Source organism: Amia ocellicauda, chromosome 1 (genome assembly GCF_036373705.1).
Source record: "Amia ocellicauda isolate fAmiCal2 chromosome 1, fAmiCal2.hap1, whole genome shotgun sequence".
Classification (NCBI taxonomy): Eukaryota; Metazoa; Chordata; class Actinopteri; order Amiiformes; family Amiidae; genus Amia; species Amia ocellicauda.
Genome location: NC_089850.1, coordinates 59,181,858 through 59,192,446, shown reverse-complemented (window position 1 = coordinate 59,192,446; position 10,589 = coordinate 59,181,858).

Below are 10,589 nucleotides of genomic sequence, written 5' to 3'. Positions count from 1 at the left end.
GACTGGGACTGGGACTGGGACGTCTGCCTGCACACAAAGCAGAAGGAGAAGTGAAGCCAGGCCCGACACCACGCTTGTGCGCGTGTGTGTCAGAGTGTGACGGCAGTGAAATGTCAGCAGGGTTTAGTATGGATCAGTTGGCTGTATCGGGAGGGGCATTGTTCCTCCTTTCTTGGTAATTCCACTTCCCTTTAATGGAGTTTAAGTTTTGAGCTTCCATTGGTCTGTCTGCCGAGGCATGTCTCTGTGGTCCGTCGGTCAGTGGGCTCTGGTCTGTCCGCAGCTCTTGTGTAGGATGGCCTATCTGTATGAAAATGTTGCATGTCTGTCTGTCTGTTGTGGCGGCATGTCTATTGTCTGCTTAATCTTTGTGCTTTTATCACTTGTTGTACTTTGCACAGAGGGCCACCACTGCAAACTCACACTGTAGACAATCAGATCTCAGCCAGCTTTTGTTTAATTCGTAGTTCAACCTGCTCACTATGCACATGTGTTGCATGTGACTGGCCCTTATGTGTAGTAGCTATTTTGTTTTGCAATATTGCATTCTATACTTGTTGATCAGCGTTCTACACCACGGAAACTTTTCAGCTTTTTTTTTTTTATGTGGTCACCATGGTTTTAAATGAGGCATCCGCTGCCCAAATCAACAACTAATCATAGTCAGAATCACAATAATACAGTACCAAACACACAAATCAATAATTGGATTTTTCTTTAAGTTTAAAATTCAGTGACAGCTACTGGACTTAATAATAGGGTAAGAATATTTGTATTTCTGTGTATCCGTGGGCGTCTGCGTTCTTGGTAGAGAGATGGAAAGTAGCTGTTTAACAGCACTGATGAGAATACAATGTGGATTTTCTGCTAAAACTACGCGCTATCGATTCTGTGAAGCCGGCCTAAAGATAAATATCATAATTTTGCTTCTCTCCCTGTATTTCTGCACTTTGTAGATACGAACACAGTTGAAAAGATTGTGGGTGACTGACAGAGATTAAATGTACTTTCAGCATCAACCTTCAATGATAAGTAGTCGTGTGGAGGAGTGGTGGTTAGGGACTCCTGAGTGGAGGGTCGGGGGTTCAATCCCAGGTGGGGGCACAGCCGATGTACCCTTGAGCAAGGCACTGTACCCAGAATGCTCAAGTAAAATACCCAGCTGCATAAATGGGCAATTCTATGTGAATAATCATAATAATCATAATGAACACATACATACTCTATGACCAAATGTATTATTAAAGGACTGATAAGAGGTGGGGTTGTGTGTGTGTGTGAAGGGCCCCCCAGGTATGGGTCCCCCTGTATACCTACCCACAATGCACCCTGTCATAGAGCTGGGAGTGGAGCACAGTGGGGTCAGAGGGAACAGGACCACAGAATACACTGCACCACTTCTTCCAGAAATGCCAATTTCCACAAACATTATCAAAAGCAAACACAGGTAAACAACCTTTGTAAGACATTTGTGAAATATCTAGGAAAATAGTGAAATATACAACCTATCAGAATTATTATTTTTTGAGGGGAGGAGGAGTTTTTGATGAGGAAAATAATTTGAAAGGCTTCTAGAAAGATTACAATTGGCACTGTCAGACCTCAAGTCTCATATAGAAGACTTTCAAGTTTCAACTATATAGGCTATATATTAAGAGCAAAGGTAACAGAACTACAGAATATAATTGATAGTTAAACTTTCATTTTCATTTTAAAACAATCATCAAAGGGATTGTGACAGCAAGGTGTTGTCTGCTTAATTAAACCGCTTATTGATTAATAATCTCACAATTCCTTTAATCATCTCAATTAGTCATTATCTTAGGGCAGTGGCTTCCTGATTGAAGCCACAGCAGACATTGATATTTATTTAGTCATGCATAACTTTATTACTCATAGGTCTTATTCAATATTATTTCTTAGAATTAAAATGTAACTGTGTCTGTTTACTAGGAGGAACACTTTGTCAACAAGACAAATGTAAAGAATAAAATACAATGATCTACAGTGGACACATATAGACAGAGAAAGATGAGACCCAATAAAACCCGACCACAGATTAGTTATGGCATCTGTTAAACTTAAAATGGTTCGTATTTTCATATCAGATTGTATTAACAAGAACCAATAACAATGACAGTGCTGGGAAACATCTGAAAAACAAACTAGCCAAGAACTTCTCCCCTTTCTGAAATGTGCAACAAACTTTATCCCTTTCATGGCTTGTACACATTCAAAATGAAACGGCACTGGGAAGAAATGAATCACACACACACACACAAACAAAAAAAAGCACAGAATCACAGGCAAGCAGGAGGTTTGGAGCCTGGCAAGACCCTCGGGACCCCTGTAGTGTGGGGGTGCACTGATACATTGACTGCTTATTGGCAATGATATGAGGGTGCATTATATTATATTAAACAATCCATTGTATTATTTTAAGTACAAATACTATGATGACACTTTCTTCCTGAATTTGTTGGACTGAATTGGCGAAAGTGAACATTGACTTTCATTGTGAACTGGAATCAATATTGAAGTGTAGAACGTTGTGCACTACTATTCTAACAGAAAAAGGACATGGTGCGTTTATACACTCACCTAAAGGATTATTAGGAACACCTGTTCAATTTCTCATTAATGCAATTATCTAACCAACCAATCACATGGCAGTTGCTTCAATGCATTTAGGGGTGTGGTCCTGGTCAAGACAATCTCCTGAACTCCAAACTGAATGTCTGAATGGGAAAGAACGGTGATTTAAGCAATTTTGAGCGTGGCATGGTTGTTGGTGCCAGACGGGCCGGTCTGAGTATTTCACAATCTGCTCAGTTACTGGGATTTTCACACACAACCATTTCTAGGGTTTACAAAGAATGGTGTGAAAAGGGAAAAACATCCAGTATGCGGCAGTCCTGTGGGCGAAAATGACTTGTTGATGCTAGAGGTCAGAGGAGAATGGGCCGACTGATTCAAGCTGATAGAAGAGCAACTTTGACTGAAATAACCACTTGTTACAACCGAGGTATGCAGCAAAGCATTTGTGAAGCCACAACACGTACAACCTTGAGGCGGATGGGCTACAACAGCAGAAGACCCCACCGGGTACCACTCATCTCCACTACAAATAGGAAAAAGAGGCTACAATTTGCACAAGCTCACCAAAATTGGACAGTTGAAGACTGGAAAAATGTTGCCTGGTCTGATGAGTCTCGATTTCTGTTGAGACATTCAGATGGTAGAGTCAGAATTTGGCGTAAACAGAATGAGAACATGGATCCATCATGCCTTGTTACCACTGTGCAGGCTGGTGGTGGTGGTGTAATGGTGTGGGGGATGTTTTCTTGGCACACTTTAGGCCCCTTAGTGCCAATTGGGCATCGTTTAAATGCCACGGCCTACCTGAGCATTGTTTCTGACCATGTCCATCCCTTTATGACCACCATGTACCCATCCTCTGATGGCTACTTCCAGCAGGATAATGCACCATGTCCCAAAGGTCCAATCATTTCAAATTGGTTTCTTGAACATGACAATGAGTTCACTGTACTAAACTGGCCCCCACAGTCACCAGATCTCAACCCAATAGAGCATCTTTGGGATGTGGTGGAACGGGAGCTTCGTGCCCTGGATGTGCAACCCACAAATATCCATCAACTGCAAGATGCTATCCTATCAATATGGGCCAACATTTCTAAAGAATGCTTTCAGCACCTTGTTGAATCAATGCCATGTAGAATTAAGGCAGTTCTGAAGGCGAAAGGGGGTCAAACACAGTATTAGTATGGTGTTCCTAATAATCCTTTAGGTGAGTGTATTTCACTTCTAGAAATACTGCCTGGGCAACAAAACCAAATGACAACAGAAAAGGTGGCATTTCTTTCATTAGTATAAATCTCTAAATGCTAATTTTGCAGAGAGATTTTTGTAGCCACTGAGGAGGTGTAAAAGAGAAAACACCAGACAAGCAAAGAGAGACGGAGAGAGAGGTGTAGAAATGCTGTAACGAACTGCTCCTCAGCCAGACTTGCCCGCTGCTAATGTAATCTTATACCAGGTTCCCGATACTTCACTATTTTTAGATTTGTTGAGACGTGTTGACTTCAAGTGGCATGGATTATGTTATCTCCCACTCTTGTGCTTTAGCATAGGTAAAACTTAAAAGGGAACAATTTCTTGCTGAAAGGGAGTCTGGTTTCTAGTGCCTGTACTACAATTACTTCTCCTACTACTACCCTACTACTTCTTGTTCTACTGCTATTGCTGCCGCTGTAGATAACGGCTCTGCTGTTACTAAAGACAACAGTAAAAACAAAGCACATTTTTTCAGATACAATTAATCAGTTAATGAAACTTGTATGACTGGAATCCAAAGTACTTGTACCGTGTTTCCACTGTACTTTACACTGTACTCACAAAGTAATTCCTGTACGATATAAAGAGTGTGAATTCATTGAAAAGTGGAAGTCAGACAGGGCTTGACATTTAAGATCTGTTTGAGGGGATTTTTTTTGTATTCTTACATTGTCAATTTCTGCTTATTTGGCCTGTAACACAGACGAGCAGAACCTGATCTTGAATTGAAAAAGAAGAAAGTACAATAAATTCACAATCTACACTATTACATTCCTATGTATTTAACTGCTGAAAAGCCCAGGTTGCCACACAGTGATTGCTTATCTGATCAAATGAAGAGAGAGGTATTTAGGTATTTAGGGATGTCATGCACAGTTCCCAGAGGGTACAGTGTCCTCTGCTTTGGTTTCAACTCTAGTTGTCAATTCATATATTAACTGAATTATTTTCTTAGTCAGGATTTTTAAAGATTATTATTATTTACCTATATCTGTCGCATGGGTGTTTGCCAAGTGCTCAGGTTTCCTCCCACACCCCCCCCAACAGGCTGCTGAGCTGACCTACAGTCTTGTGCGTGTGTGGTGCATGGCTGTGCTGTTGCGCAAAGGAGTATGACTCCGTCCTTGCGCCCCGTGTCTGCCAGGCTGGACTCATACTGGATACTGCATACTGGATGGAGCAGTTACTGGAAACAGATGGATGGCTGAATATTATTTGTACAGCTGTTACCATGCTTTGTCTGTTACACAGCTGTGTTCCCAGTACAATTCCACAGAAGATCTTTAAGTCTGCAGAAATGTGTTCAATTCACCCACTTCAGTGTGGTACGAGATTAAGAACAGAGAACTGGGTTGGCTGGAACAAAATCCAACTCTACGGCTGCCCAGGAATGTTAGGGTTTTTCTTGGGGAACCAGCAAAGCCCCTGACCCAGAGTGTTAGGCAATGCAAAAGTCAATGAAGCCATGAAAAAACTGAAAACACAGCAATGTGAGGGATTCTCTTCCTCTTTCCCCTGTGAGGTCATTTACCAGCATTTCTACCCACACAGTGTCTGTTCCTCAAAATGAAGTGCCAAACACTGCTATTCCTAGAAAATGCTCTCCAAACAAAGGGATGGTTGTCCTGGCATCACTAAACAGGATCTGGCAAAGGCAAGGCATGTGTGTATATATACAGTTAGGAGAGTGACACAATTGTCATCATTTTGACTCTGTACGCCACCACAATGGATTTGAAAGGAAACAATCAAGATGTTGCTTAAAGTGTAGACTTTCATCTTTAATGAAGGAACTGCTCATGATCCGAAGCATCCCACATCATCTGTGAAGCATGTTATGGCATGGGCATGTATGGCTGCCAAGAGGACTGGTTCCCTTGTATTTATTGATGATGGGGCTGCTGACAAAAGCAGCAGGATTAATTCTGAAGTGTTTAGGGCTATATTATCTGCTATATTATTCAGCCAAATGCTTCAAAACTCATTGGATGGCGCTTCACAGTGCAGATGGACGATGACCTGAAGCATACTGCGAAAGCAAACAAGACATTTTTAAGGCGAAGAAGTGGAATGTTCTGCAATGGCCAAGTCAATAACCTGACCTGAATCCAATTGAGCAGCATTTCACTTGCTGAAGGCAAAACTGAAGGCAGAATGCCCCAAGAACAAGCAGGAACTAAAGACAGCTGCTGTATAGGCCTGGCAGAGCATCACCAGGGAAGAAACCCAGCATGTGGTGATGTCTATGGGGTCCAGACTTCAGGCAGTCATTGACTGCAAAGGATTTGCAAGTATTGAAACTCACAGTTTAATTCATGATTATGTTAGTTTGTCCAAATACTTTTGAGCCCCTACAATCGAAGGGATCACATACAAAAAATTGTGTAATTCCTACACCATTCACCCAATTTGGATGTAACTACCCTCAAATTAAAGATGAAAGATGACTGTTTCCTTTCAAATCCATTGTGGTGGCGTACAGAGCCAAAATGATAACAACTGTGTCACTCTCCAAATATTTATGTGCCTAACTGTATTTTCAAATATGTTTAATACATATCCATCATCAATGGATCCCGTAGGCTGACTGTTTGCCTGGGAGAGGGTGAGGATGAGGTGTGTGGGTTTTTGCACAATAGCTCAAGTCAGTGCTGTTGAAATGAGAAAATAAGGCCATCAGCACTGGACCCATTCTCAGTAAAGCTCTTTGTCCAGCAGTATGCTTCTAAAACATTGAGTCAGGCCTGGCAAGGCACATGCTTTGGACTTCTCTTTTTTCCCTAATTTGTTTATTTATTTTAAGTGTGTTTTGTTTGGGGGATTTCCCACAGTGATTCCAGAGTAGATCTGCATTTCTGAAAAGGAAACAACAGCATCAGCTCTAGGTCTATCTGGAGAGAGCAGGTCCGAGAGCGGAACCAGCAGTCATAATGAGGTTAAAAAGAAATAATCACATCTCAACACATTTGAACACATCTACTCATCCATCTTGTGTATGCCCTGGTCCTGTTGAGCTACAGGGCTTTTTGCTCTTAATTCCAGACCAGCTCTCAGTTGGTTAGATAAGCCAAGCATTGTGTAACAGTTGCCTAATATTTGGGGTGCCAAGGAAGTACTATAACCCTGACAAATAAAACAGTGAATGGAGAACCAATAAGCAGAATATTAAGGTCTGCAATAAATTACCAGGTCCTGCCCTGAAAGTCACACAAGCCCTGCTAAGCAACAATAATGACCAGGGTGGATGGCTGGTGCTGCGTGGAGAGCAGAGATGGAAAACAAACAACACAGAAAAATAATAAAAGTTCCAAGAAGGTTATTTTGGGAGATGGTGGCAGGAACTCAAAATAATCAGGAAGTAGGCCTAGACCTCCATCAACCCTGACACACATACAAATCGCACTCCGCAGCAGTATTTTACAGTGTCATGTGAGGGAAGAAAGGACAACATGAGATTGGAACCAAATGCATTATTTCAGAAAAATCTCCTCGAAAAAAAACTAAAAAGTTAAGGCCAGCATCCTTTCAAAGTCGCAGTGACCAATGCGTGAAAACGGTTTTATGCACCATCTTAAAGAGGAGAGCGTAAGTTTTGAAGTGATGTACAAAACAGCGCTGATCGGTCTAGTCCTGGAGTTCCTCCCCGGCAGCGATCTCACTGGCTGAACAGATTATAACAATGCAACCTGGAAACAGACAGAGGGAATTCCAAGACTGATTTTGCTGAGGTGGGAATTCCCCAAGAGAGCTGGTGGCAATGGACAATACTATGATACATTTTCTGCACCGTTTCAAGTAAACAAATGCCAGTGGTGGGGAATACAGCTGGCAAACTGCTCCTTGTTTAATATTATAATGATGTTTTCTCACCCTGGCATTTCTATTTCGACATGTCAAAGTAGACACCTAAAATACATTCGACAAAATCTCTCAAGACCGTTTTTGTGCAACTGAGAAGATTGATTTTGCTGTCCTGGGATGGGATTGTAGTGGATTAATTCTCTGTCACCCACAGAGACTCAGGTTGATTTTCATCTCCGGATATTTTATGCAATATGCAATATGCAAGGGAAGAGCCACCTATCACTCGTGAAGCGATGGAGTGACTCTCAGAAATACAGACAAATATATACATGTAGTTTTGATGGGTGTATTGGTTGGGAGGACACACAGTGCGCTTGGTAGGACCTGGGACAACCAATCATGATAGTGGTGTAACATGAGAAATGGACTAGAGATGTGCTTGACTGACCACTTTCAGGCAGGCAGACATACCTTTTGTTTCAGGGTTCCTTTGTTACATATGTAGGCAAGCAAACAACAGTTATACCCGACTCCTGAGTGTCTGCAAGCTTAACTGGAAAAACCTGTTTCTGGAGAAGAGCTGTATGGGATCTACTGTCTTTATGCCAACCTGGTCCCCAATGCATCTGCAAGTGAGAGCCATGTCTACTGCAGAGTCCAGTTTGATTTTAGGAAAGTTCATTTTTCCCTCTTCAGGATACAGGTTATTACTTCTGCCATGAGCCATCCTGCCCATTTGCTTTCGACTCCATGGGGAATCCGTTCTGACGTAGACCATTGAGCCCCGATGCTTAGTAGAAGCTCAGTAACCTAATCTTTTCTATTTCAAACAAATCTCTCTCAAAGATCTTATTTCAGGGAAAAGCAATCTCATTCTGATGCAAATTATATTGAAAACTAAAAGGGGCATTTAAAAAGTTAGAGAAACTGAAAATCTCCATAAGTCTCAGTTTCTCTTGCATTTCTGGGCCTTAAATTCAATATGAAGCCAATCTGTACTCGAAAGCCCCTAAAAAATATTTTTCATTTTGCTTCTTCTATTAACTAGTCTTGTATGGAGAGCTTGCTAATGGGTTTACAGCTGAAGTGACAGTTGCAGTGTGGTTTCTGTTGCAGTTAAAAGATGCATGATTATCAAATGTGCTACAATCCTCCTGCTGCCATTATTATTAAAAGATGCAAAAAACTTTTCTCCTCATCATCCTCTATAGCAGATCTTGATTCTGAATGCATCTGTCTGTTCAGAAACAGTTGGTGAATCATTCCTAGAACAGGTCATGCTTTTCGACACACTGATGCAGACAAAGGAACTCAGACACCCCTGAACCATTGGCAGCCTGGGAAACTAACCGAGTCAGGACCCTGCATCTCCCATAAACCAACGAGACTTCCCTTCATTTCCAGATCGAGGTCTGAGCAAAATGGATGTTAGCGGCACAAAACTGATCAATCAAACAATCAAACACATCAGAGCAGTAAAAATGCAGGTCCATATCTACTCCCACCATTTCTGCACCATTACCTCAAAATCGGTTAGTGATTCAGAGGTGTGGGATGTGTGAATTTATTGTAAATCACCCATCTGATTACAATGAAATGTTAGCTTAACTGACTTTTTTCATTTTCTTACAAATAGGAGGGTTGGACCTCAAGATTTTAATTTTTTTTCCTGTAACGAAGCACACTCAAAAATATTCTGGTGAAAGTTCGCACACACAAATCTGAGACTTGGACCATTTGGGGTAGTTTTGTGAGAGCTTGAGATTAGGGAGCTAAAAGTCAAAACAATGCCTGTAACTGTAACTGTGTAACTGTTATCTTTTCTTTCCCATGCGTTCAGAACATTTACAGATGTATAATGTCTAATGAGGCAGGACTGTGTTTCATAAGGTAATGTGCAGTCTTTTACATTTTCAGCGTTCACCTGACCACCCCACCCAGCCGTTCTGAAGCACGCGTTCATTTGAGGACACTAGCAGCTGATGCAAGCTGGCGTTGAATTTAAAAGAAGGTTTCCTACATCTTACAAGAAAGGAGATCTAAGATTTTCATTGTGGGTTTCCAATTGAAACTGAGACTCTCCCACATGTTTCCCTTATTAGCAATTCTAAAGTTTTGTTTTGTTTTGTTTTTCAACTGCATTAAAGTAAAACTAGACATTTTTAAATTAAGAAAGTCACAAGGTTAGGAGCCACGTGTCAAAGTCCAGTGTAAGCCACGGTAAACAGAGAAGGGGCGAGCGGGAAAGAAAAGGGGAAGCGGGGAAAAAGACAGAGTAGTGGAGGATCCCCTGAAAGCACTGCGCCAAGGTGATATTGTGCAGACGGTGGAAGAGGCAGAATTTCTCAGTAACGCGTTTTCAGTTGAGCGCCAGGGTCTCTCCTGTGCGATCAGCTACCGCTGCCCCCCCAGACCACACTGTCATTCGCACCTTCTGCCTTCTGTGGCTAACTCTCTTTCTTCTCTTTCTGCAGTTTCTGAGAAATGAAAAGCAAAGTCATGCTGACCACCAACTTAATCAGCACTATTTTACAATGTAGACCCTGCATATTAGCTGCTCATTAAGACTATACCATACACTCTTTGTTTGTTTTTCCTTCTTCCTCTACTGTCTTAAGCTCTCAAATTCAAGGTAATCCAGCATGGTTCTGAAAATTAGAGTTTTATGCATGTACTTTGCTATTATTTCCTCCATGCTTTCCATGATTACTCTTTGCTTTCCTACACTGTCTTGTGGTTCTCTTATTTTTGTATTATTATTTATTTCTTAGCAGACACCTTTATCCAGGTTTACAAAACTAAGAGCATTACAAAAGTGCAATACAATCTAGAATTATAGATCAAAGCATAATGCAATTACAAGTTCAAAATTACATAAGTGCATAAGAAAATATAGTTACATCCCAGATTGTGCGCTACTAATGACAAAC